Source organism: Mchenga conophoros, linkage group LG5 (assembly GCF_057382185.1).
Source record: "Mchenga conophoros isolate Kocher_MC1m ecotype Shallow Benthic linkage group LG5, M_conophoros_male_GT1.1, whole genome shotgun sequence".
NCBI lineage: Eukaryota > Metazoa > Chordata > Actinopteri > Cichliformes > Cichlidae > Mchenga > Mchenga conophoros.
Window position 1 is genome coordinate 26,058,096 of NC_140530.1, and position 11,861 is coordinate 26,069,956.

Sequence of the window (11,861 nt, forward strand, 5' to 3'; positions counted from 1 at the left end):
TTTTTAAATAACTCATGACCAAAAATTTGGCATACACAATGAAGTCATTTACTAGACCAGTGGTTCCCAAACTTTTTTTGCTGGGCCCCCCTTTGTTTTACATGAAAAATGCCCCCCCCCCCCCGCGTGCACGCACTAACACATCCTCCAACCACATGTAACAGGGTCATAAATCACATTGTTATAATTACACAAAATGTGTTCTAAACCCCCAAACTGCTCCTTTTATACCTGACTTTCAGGACCTCCAAGCCTGTAGTTGTGTTCATTATCAGTTAGAGCCCCTCCTCATTCTTTTCTTCTTCTTCTTTGGTGCAATACTATAAATACAGTGTACCCCTTTTGCCTCTCCCCTTTTTCTACAATTCCCCTGTGGGAGAGGTGGGTGTCATTTCTTCCAACACCTTAAAACACACATAATTCATATTTAGCCACCCTGATGTTTATGATTGCGATGTTAGTTCAGTTATTGTCATTATTAAGCCTGTTTTTGTAAGATGTTATAAGTGTGTAGTATGTGTGTATCATAAATGTGTTTTAGGCGCCATAAATGAATATATACTCCTTGCTAGCTTGGGAGCTGTGATGGGTTGAGCTAACCCTCTTCCCCACTGTTTGTATTTGGTCTAGGAGCTGGAGTGGGCAAATTATTTACTTGGAGGTCTTTCTTTCTTTTACCTTTTTTATCAGGTATGTCGGATTTCATGTTTTTGTTTTATCTTATGTCAAATATGTTACGTGTAAATGCATATTTTATGTTTAATGTAAAAAATAAATGCCAGCCCCTTTTTCTACAATTCCCCTGTGGGAGAGGAGCTGGAGTGGGCAAATTATTTACTTGGAGGTCTTTCTTTCTTTTACCTTTTTTATCAGACACAACGCAGAATCACACCGGTTACACACACACACCCATATTTTGCTCCATTGCGGTTTATTTCACACCTCAAACAGTTAGTAAACAATTAAGCAAATACAAGTAATCTGCAATAAATTACAGGTAGTATTAAAATAAACTACTAACTCTTTTATGCTACGTCCACACCTACACGGTATTTTTGAAAACGTAGCTGTTTCGTCCACACGTAAAAGGCGTTTCGAATCACTGAAAACAGAGATTTTTTAAAACCCTTTTTTTGCCTTTATATGTGGACGAGGAATACAGAGTTCGTCACACAACGTCAAAGGTATGTGCCTTTTTTCACGTCACGCTGTGCGCCACGTTATTGTTTACCTGAGATGAATTGCCGAATGGCAGATAGAGACGAAATACTGTTACTGTTAATCTGACTATCCTCAGGTTTTACATGCAGTTACAGTCCCTCCATTTAGAAAGGCAGAGGCCTCACAGTGTAATTATTTTACTGTAGTTGTTTTTTTCCCTGTGTAATAATATTCAACATTGCTATCAATACATTTTTCAAAAAATGCCTCTCTGTGCAAAATGGGTTAAAAAACATAAACAGCTGTAGGATACTGTTTGTCTGTGATCTGAACCGGGGAACAAATCGGGGTGGAGATGACAGAAAGTGGCTGTAGCAGGGCCCTGTCAGACTTGCGGGCTGGAGAAGTTTTCTGACAGGTAGGGCATGTATGGCAATATTTTTTTATGTCTGTGTACATTGACGGCCAAAAGAAACGTGAGCTAACTTGGATATAGGTTTTTTGGCAACCCAGATGACCTGCGCAAGGGAAGGGTATGTGCTAGGTGCATAATGAGGGGTCTACAACTAGACGGTATCAGAAGCCATTGTTGGTCAAGTGCATACAACACATATTTTGGTCACAAAGACCATTAAATGTTGGACAAGGCTCTGAAAACGAGGTCACAGTTACTTCCCAAGCAAAAACCTCTGCTTGTGTGCACAGAACCTGAATTGCAACAAATAAGAAAATAATAAGACAAATATAATAAGACTTGGTACTAGAGCTGGGCCATATTATACCATTCACGGTAATACTGGTACAATGTTACGCAACGATAAGAAAATAAAATATCGCGATAAAATATGGGTCAAACGCGCATGCGCAGTGCCTTTGCTTTCATACGCACATGGCTGAAAAAGCATGGTGGCAATGGAAAATGAGAAGGGGGGGGAAAGTGAATTGTTGAGTGAAACAGATGAACCAGAATTGGTTTGTAAAAATGGTGCAACTTCAGTGATGTAGAACTGGTTTGGTGTTTGTCGGTCAGATACCCACCAAAGCACAGTTTTTTTGTAGAACATGCAAGTGGGCTGTCGTTATTATCAGTGACGGGAATAACAGCGTTACAAGCAACGGCGATACTAACGGTGTTACTTTTTTTCAGTAACGAGTAATCTAACTAATTACTATTCCTATTGTTACAACGCCGTTACAGTTACTAACAAGGAAACGCGGTCCGTTACTATTTTTCAACAAACAAATGCTTACCGCATTTCAACAAATGCGGTAAGCAGTTGCACGGAAGTAGCTGACTACGTAAGTAATCTGGACGCTACAGCTTTAAGCAGCTGCGCGCTCCCGCAGACGATAATCACGATCACTGTCTAGCACAACACCTGGAGCTAAGGGGGCAAAACAATCACATGAGTGCTGCTGTTTGACTGAGGAAGAATAAAGTATTCTTGGTAAGCCAATCACATGACCACTTAAAGACAGTTTTTAAATTGTGTTGATAGGCCACGTAAAACCAGAGTCATGATAAACAATATATACGCGGCGTTTTTTCCTCAATTGTTTCATCACGTAAGCACAGCGCTAGCAAGCACTCTGTGCTGGGGGAAGCAAGAAGAATGAGTTGAATAAAGTTTGACTTATCTGACTGCATTGTTTTGCTTAATGTGCCTTATAATCCCGTGTACCTTATGCACCGGTGACACGAGCTGGTGTTCTGAGAAACCATCATACCCTACTCTGACAAAACGTCCTACCCGTTAGAGCAGGGCGATATGGCCAAAAATATTTATCACGATATATATTTGAAAATTTGCGATAACGATATAACTGACGATATAATTGATGCGAGACAAAATACAACTCCACAACATTACTAGCGCAAAAAGACAACCTTCCATTTATTTTCACTTAAACAAGAAGCTGGTTTTTATGTACATTAAAGCTTTATAAAACTGTAACAGTGCAAATGCAAATTCCTTGCTGAAAGTTTAACCAAAAGGCATTTCCAGTAGAAATGGGCCAGAGCGTTCTCACTCCCGAGGCGTAACATGTCGACGTTTTGTCACGTCCCGCGGCGTTCCTGAGGAACGCGAAAGGAGACCTTCGGCGTTCTTATGGTACGCGGCGGGTTATGGCTGGAATCCAGTGCAATGACGCTCCCGCGGTAGTAGACGTTCCAGCCCTGTATTCCAGCCCTAAACCTAACCTTATCCCTAGCCCTGACCATAACCTTATTCCTGACCTTAACCAGGACTTTAATGATGTTAAATAGCGTGTTTCTAAGCGATTTGAAGAAAAAGAGCGAACATGTGTAGGTTCAGTCCAGACGGTTCTCATATTTCCTCTTTTTCCGAGGTCGTCATTTAGGAACGTGGTGGGTAGCCGAAAACGTAATATGGTGACGATTTGTCACCTAGCGTAAAATGTTACGCTTTGGGAGTGAGAACGGGTTGGTTTAACCACTGAGAGCTAAAACTAAGGTGAGGTTTCAAAGCTGTGTGCCGGTGATTGGACATCAGCCGCTGATGAAGCTGCTTCGCCTATAAAGTGCTCTGTAAGGAAACAAGCTCCAGCAGCTCTGGGAAAACACTATATTTACTTATCTTGTGCAGAAAAATGCACTGACATTGCTTTATATCGAGCACCGGCTGCCCAGTTACTATCACTAGGTAACGTAGGCGTGTTTCTTGAATTAGCAGCAGGTGTTAAACAGCTGACTGATGAGGAGGAGGATGCATGCAGGTAAACTGAGGGTCTGTTGAGCTGATCGCTGGTTTCATGAGAAAAATGTCAGCTCGTTCTTTATGCTCCTGAACCTGAGGAGCTTGTTTCTCCAGTCTCAGAACCATCTACTGATGTGGTCCCGACACAGGAGAATCTTGGTCCTCAACCTGAAGAGCTTGATTCTCCTGTCTCAGAACCGCTAGTACTCCTCATCAGCGGTGATGCAGTCAGCCTCTCTGACCAGATCATATAGACCAGGGGTAGGCAACTCCAGGCCTCGAGTGCTGGGCCCGTATCCCTAAAGATTCTCTAGCAGATCATTACATGAAGGAACCTTTTAAAAAAAACAAAAAAAAACAAGCGCGTCCATGCTCACAGGTGTACACACGGGTGATCACACCCACAAACTACACCCTTTTTGGCTCCTACCTCAAGGCACACTGTGTTCTGTTGATCTTATGTGCTGCACAATAATGTTTAACATTTAGTATTTACTGTCATATTCCCATATATCATTGTGATGCTGTTTATTCTATTACTCTTGTTCTCTTCTGCTTGTTTTCTTTTTTCTTTCTCAGCAGGTGATCCAGGTGATTGATATATGCATTTTTTTTTCTCTGCCCGTTCTGTTGGTTTTTGTCTTTTGCCCTTCTCCCCCGTCCCTCTTCTCAGCTGTTTCTCTTTCCCTCTTTCTTTCTCCCCTTCTTTCCCCCAGTCAAGTCTGTCCCGTATTCAGTAAGTGAAAATAAAATAAACAATAAAAGGTGAATCAAATGGACCATTACGGCAAGGCTGGGATGGTCAATTTGGTAAAGTAAATCCGTTGGGCATCTTTCTTTGCCTTTAGACAACAATTCTGATGGCAAAAGAGCCAAACGGGACAGGCCAAAAAAGAAAAGAAAAGAAAAAAAAAGAAGAAAGTTTATTCATGTAGTGAATCCTATGTATGTAAGCTGAAAATTTAAATAGTTGCTGTTTGTATTATATAATTTAGTTATTAGATTTTATGTGGAGTGAATAAATAAAAGTATATTTATGGTGGCCCCTAGAGACAAAGCACATACAAACTCTGAAGCACGTACAAACTCCAAAACACGTACTTTATATATTATTGTGTTGTGGTTTGCAGTGTTTTGTGTTGTTTCACTTTACATTTGTTTAAAACAAAAAAGGTGAAAATTTAAATAGTTAAAAGTTCAAATGTAAATAGTTGGTTTATGTATTTTATAATTTATTTATTAGATTTTATGTGGAGTGAATAAATAAAAGTATACTTACTGTGGCCCCTAGAGACAAAAAACGTACTTTATATATTACGGTGTTGTGGTTTGCAGTGTTTTGTGTTGTTTCACTTTAAATTTGTTTAAAACAAAAAACTGTATATGTAAATAGTTAAAAGTTCAAATGTAAATAGTTGGTTTATGTATTTTATAATCTATTTATTAGATTTTATGTGGAGTGAATAAATAAAAGTATACTAGATACAAAGCACGTACAAACTCCAAAGCACGTGAAACCTGCAAAACACAACGGAAGTGCTCTAGGATCCTAGTGGCTACACAAGCCAGGAAGTACCAAGGACCAGATTTGGTGTGTGGCAGTAACAGGTAAATGAACTTTTTTTTTTTTTAATTATTTGAATATATATGAGTGTTTGTGTATAAATACACAAACCATACACATATGCTTTCAATTGTGTAATTTAAGTGATCTAGGTAGCTCTGTTTTGGAAGTTCAGTTAATGCTAGCAATGTGTTTTGGAATTTGTACGTGCTTTTTTCTCTAGGGGCCGCCGTAAACATACTTTTATTTATTCACACTACATAAAATGTAATAAATAAATTATAAAATACAAAAACCAACTATTTACAATTCAACTTTTAACTATTTAAATTTTCAACTTTTTCCTTTTAAAGAAATTTAAAGTGAAACAACACAAAACACTGCAAACCACAATACAATAAAATATAAATTGAAATGTGCAAAACAAAAAGAATATGCACATTCTCTGTCATATAGGCCAGGGATGATTTTGGGGTAGAGTGTTTTCTTGCTTGGAATTGCATACATAGGATTGACTGCATGAATAAACTTTCTGAATCCTTTATCATCTGGAACTGAAAATAATTGTGGATGATTACTATGCCTTTCTAATGTGATGATGTTGTCTCTTATTGTTGTCCTTGGCTCTCTTTCACTCTCTGCTTTGTCTCTAGGGGCCACTGTATATGTTTATATATAAAAATATACAAATAAAACCACATTTTTTTACATTAGTAATTCTATAATTTTATATTGTTGGTGATAATAAATTAACTGAAGGCAAGGCAAGTTTATTTATATAGCACAATTCAACAACAAGGTGATTCAAAGGGCTTTACAGAGACATTAGAAACAAAAACAAATAAAAAGCATGATTTAAAATTAAGCAAGAAAACAACCTAAAAAGCCGGTTGGGAGCCAAAAGAGCTGGTTCGGCTCGGCTCACTAAAAAGAGCTGGAATTCCCATCACTAGAACAAAATGCTCAGTTTTGCTGGGAGAATGATTAGAACTTTCATCTCCAAGATGAATTCTTTCAACATGAGCACTGATACCCGTTGCTTCACTGATTCAGAGGAGGACACTAAAACTTTAGATAGTCAAAGTGTCCAAAAGATCAACTGGATCAAGGACATGAAAGACCCATGATAGGCTCCCAGGATAGCTTAAATACTGCAAATTTGAAAACTGTGGAATTTGCCATCAAAAAGGCTGTTGAAGAGTTTTTACCAATTTTGGATCAACCTAAGGATCCTCAGTATAACAAGGTGCAATCAGAAACAACTGAAGAAAGTGAGCTCTTGCAAAGCAGCTCACTCATTCAGTTGAGGCAGAGATTGAAAATGCTGCAGAGAGTGGCAAAGTTATCACTCCTACATCATTTCAAGAGAAATTTTAAGCAGTCGTTAGAAAACAACTCGGGTAAGATCAAAATATTCTTTGTGAAGCAATTTGGAAAAGCAACAATTCTTCGCATTGCCAAAAACACCAGGGCTAAATTTCTGAGAAAGGGTAAAGTTGAAAGCAGTGAATTGCTCGAGCAGCTTGTTAATGATACCCAGGTGCTCACAGACATGCTCAACAAATATGCGTCTCAGGGCATGGCATCTGAAACTCTACCTGATCTTTTCAGAAGAACATACATAAAAAGAAAGACCAAAGTTTTCTTGGCACTCATGAGATGGTGGTTATAAACCCAGGCTGAGAGACATGGTCTGAGCGTAATGCTTGCAATACTTGGCACACAGACAACAACAGAACCACAGACAACAGCATCCCAGTTGCATCTTCCCATTCAAAGCCGGACCCTTTTGCACTAGAAGATCCGGTACGTAAAGCTTACATTCAAATAACCATTCACAAATTATTTAGCCGCATAGCTAAGAAATTAAACATGAAGTGCATTTGTGTATGCTCACAGAACATCCAAAATTGGCTTCTGAAAGAAGTATGAGGCGAACTCCAGGCTAAAAAAAACTTACAGCCCCAAAACCCATAAATAGGACAGGAACTGTGTTTGAAATAGCAAACTTGGAACTTACATTTTTCACGCTTTCAACGTGAAAGTCCATTTAAGACACGTTCAACTCAAAACCTAACAAATAATCATTTAACCCAGCCTAATATACAAATATTATAAATTGAAAAAGAATTCCTAAATACAGAGAACATTAAGGAACTGACAGCAGCTCGTGTTTGTCCTGTCATCAAATCTTTTTTTGAAAACATGACAGCCGAACAGTGGCGTTCCATTAAATCAGGAAACCCCGACATAGCCACTAAGACTCTTCTGCCAGAGGCCATTATAGAGATCATTGAAAATGCGTCGAAACACTTTCAAATGATCGCCCAGAATGCCAACATTGACGTGTCGGAGGAGACTGTTTTGGACAACATGGGTACCATACTTCCAGAGCCTTTGGCAGAAACTTTGAAAACAGATGATCAGGGCCACAAGGATAGCACTGAAAACTCAGAGCAGCTGTTTGCTGAGGTTGTGCTGAGTGTTCAATCTGCACAGTCTGCTGACACCAAAACAAGCTTCACTTCAGGAAGTGAGCACATCATTCCTCCAAAACATCTAAACAAAATTATCAGTTTTGGTGGGAGAATAATTAAAGCTTTCATCTCCATGATGAAGTCTGTCGGCATGAGCAGTGACACTGTTGGCTTCACTGATTCACTAATTTACTTTATGACTTAAATAAACAGAAATTATCAGTAAATTAAACAAAATGCCATTTTTACTGTGTAAGAAAATGAAAATGATATTGTAAATTGTGGAAAATATAAACTTTTCGGTTATCAACAGCTTCATGGTAACTTTACAGAAAAACAAACATTTTCCTTTATTTTTCAGGGCATGGGCTGCAGTCTGAAGTGGATTAATCCTGCCTTTTTACATCTCTATTTAATATTCAGTATGTTGATGTGCATGTTGGATATTCTGTTATTCAACTGTGCTTTTATATTGCTATGTAAATGTGATTAGCACTGTTGTCCCTTACCAACTTACAAGAAAAAATCAATATAATCAACGTTTGCAGGCTTATGTGGCCTTATAATGATAGAGCCAAGTCCAACTTAATTGTTTATGTATTTTAAAATTTCACAATCACCGTACAAATATGAGTGTACAGGAAAGCAGTAAAATATCTGGAATTTAGGTGTCACGTCCGGTGTGGCAGACATGTGGAGTTGTAGAAAGGACCCAAAAGGTGGCAGCTCTGGTGCAGGTGAGTATTTATTTACAGGAGTGGGTACAAACAGCAATGGTGGGTGAACATAAAACCGGAAACCTAAACTGGGTAAAACTAACAAAACAAACCAGAAATGAAGATGCAGGGAGGTCCGGGGAAATACATACGGAGAGACGCAGGGAGACCGAGGGGAAACAACACAGACGAACCAGCAACGACTAAGAAGACAAGACTTAAAAACACTCAGAGAGCACAGGGAGATCACACACAGGTGGGGGACACAGCTGGGAGTGGTTAACTAGGGAGGCAAACTGAAAACACTCACATAAGACGCAGACCTTCAAAATAAAACAGGAAACACATACACGCAATGACACAACACAAAAACTTCACGCAGACTGGGGAACACATAGGAACATGAAAACAAAACCCAGAATAATAATAACTACTAAAACATAAACACGGAGTCACAAACTCCGGATCATGACATTAGGCAAGGTTAAACCATTGAAAAGCTCAGTATACTCCTACTATACACAGTTTATGTAAGATGGTGAAATATTGTTTTTTTCCCCAAAATTACCAAGAAATACCTAAATTTACTTACAATGTAATAATTTCTTCATTCGCATATAAAACATGAATTTATGCATAACTTAAAATCACTTACACAGTACTTCACATGACTTCCAGAATAGTCTCTCCTTACCTGTAAAACATCTGAAGTCATGTACTTACTAAAATTACTTATTTACTACCGAAGATGACTTACACATTACATACTTGAGTGCATACTAAGTTAAGTACTTGTGCAGTACATAATTTGCTTACAGTATAACTATTTCTAGTGTGCCTAGCTTTAATTATTTGTAGGTATTTAATTGTAACTGTAAATAACATACATGGAAATTACATTTAATTATGTTCTTAGTCACGTGTATTATAATGTATTACTAAAAAGTGCTTATTTTAAGCAAATTTCCCACTTGTGGGACTAATAAAGGTTTATCTTATAAACTTAGCCACAAACTGTCTTGTGTTCCAGCCTAACCTCAGCCGACCTGTCTCACTGTTGGATTTCTCTTTCTAACATAGCCATGTTATTTATTTTCCAAGTAAGTAAATAAGTAAAACTTTATTTATAAAGCACCTTTCAAGATATAAAATTACAGAGTGCTTAATAAGTACGTCGTAGGAGCCAACAATGCATAAAAAAACAAAATAAGAAATTAATAAAAAGCTGATTTTAAAAGATGTTTTTAACTGGCTTTTAATAAGACCTTACCAGAGGCAGGTGAACCAATGCACTGTAAGACACTTTCGAACAAAGGTGTAGTTAAAATGTCCAGAGAGCAAGAAAAGGCTGTCATTGTACCAAAAAGCTTCGTTACTGTTGCAAAACTGCCTAAGATAACAGGCCGAGCTGATGTGACAACCGTCTGCACAGATGCTGAGGAAGAGATATTATTTCTTACATTTCTGACCTTAAAACAAAAAATGAAAGAAAATATATATACAACATGAAGAGTCTTTAGATAACGTGCAGATAACATCAGTCTACCCAGTGTCATAAAAACATTTTCACAGTTCTGCCCTTTTACTTTATTAGTTTATTCTGTGGCCATAAGGTTTGAAAACAGCCTCTGGAATCTTATATCCTTTTTCCAAAATGCTCCAGTATCAGAGGAAACAAAACAAAAGCTCAAGAACAAAAATGTGGAACTAAAAATTTATTTTGGTTACCGCTCGATCTGTTTTCATGTTTCATGTTAGGTGGGACTTGTGGTCCTCCTACAAAAACTGTGTGTGTCAGAAACAATCAGTTTACCGATCTGTTTGCTGCATTACTGATTTCACAGATGTAAATATACGCACTGAAATATAATGAAATGAGGCTCTCTAGCATTCTGTACTGAGAATCATTATCATCGCAGCATCAACATACGCGCACACATGCAGGATAAAACTTCACGTTTCCACACATTCAAACCTTCCTGCTCCTGTTTGAAATATGTTGCTTACTTGCGATGATTTTACATCTCAACATTTGTTTTTGAGTGACACAAATAAGAAGATGAGGCAACATTTCCTTAAGTTTATTCAGAGATCTAGCATCAACGCTTGTAAACTTTAAAAAAACTGCAGCAAATAGAAATCTGCCTCTCTCCACTTTGTTTTACCAGATCTCCTACACCTGAATGCCAAACCCAAATGGTGTTAATGTCATGGTCCTGGGCCATGTTGGCCCAGTATTCTTAGTTTTCATGTATTTATGTATTTTGTTCCTTATTTAGGCCATGTTTCCTGAGTTGCCCTGGTGTGTTGTTCCCTAAGTGTTTTCCCTTCGTGACTCTTACCCCCTGTGTGCCCCTCTGTGTAGTCATGAGCCCTCGTCTCTCTTTGTGTTTATTCTATGTTTTCCCCAGCCCGTTATGTCTGTGTTTTCCCCGTGCTCTCTCTCCTCCTGTCTGAACCTCTGTACTTCCTGTTTTACTTTGCCCGTCTCCCGCCAGTGTGTTGTTCACTCCTGCCGTGTCTTGTTATGATTATCAGTGTCACCTGTGTTCCCCGTGTGCTCCCACTTCCCTCGTTAACCCTCTGTGTATTTATGTCTGCGTCTCCCTCAGTTCTGTGTCGCGTTCTCCCTCATGCTGCGTGGATTTCCCTGTATCTCTCTGCGAGCGTTAGTTTACTTTTCCCAGTTTAGTTTTGTATTTCCTACGTTCTGCCGTTCCAGCATTAAAGCTGTGATTTTTTGAGTTCATCCCCGTGTCTGTGAGTTTTGCATTTTGGGTCCTCCTCCTGCCTGCCACACAGCGATCCATGACAGTTAACCTATGGAGTGAAAATGCAGATCCTCATGCATCAACCCAGCACCTCAGCCTACCGAGCAGAATGTGATAGCCAACAGTATCAAAAGCTGAGGCAAGGGCCAACATGAGCAGCACAGAACAGTAACACTTATCACTCTGCATCAAAATGTTTCTTGATACTCTCAGACTTCTTTCTTAAATAAATGTGTCTTGACTAATGTACTCATAGTAAACTGGTATATTCACTCAGAAACGTTTCTGGAGCTCTGTGTGAAAGTTTGGGCGACGAGTTTAAGGAAGTGAAAGATGAAATTAAAAGGAAGTAAAAGCTCACATACAGATTTAATGAAAGCTAAAGTAACTTAAGAATTTCCATATAGTATTGGTTCTTGTGTCAGTTTTACCTCTTGTTAAATGATGTGGAA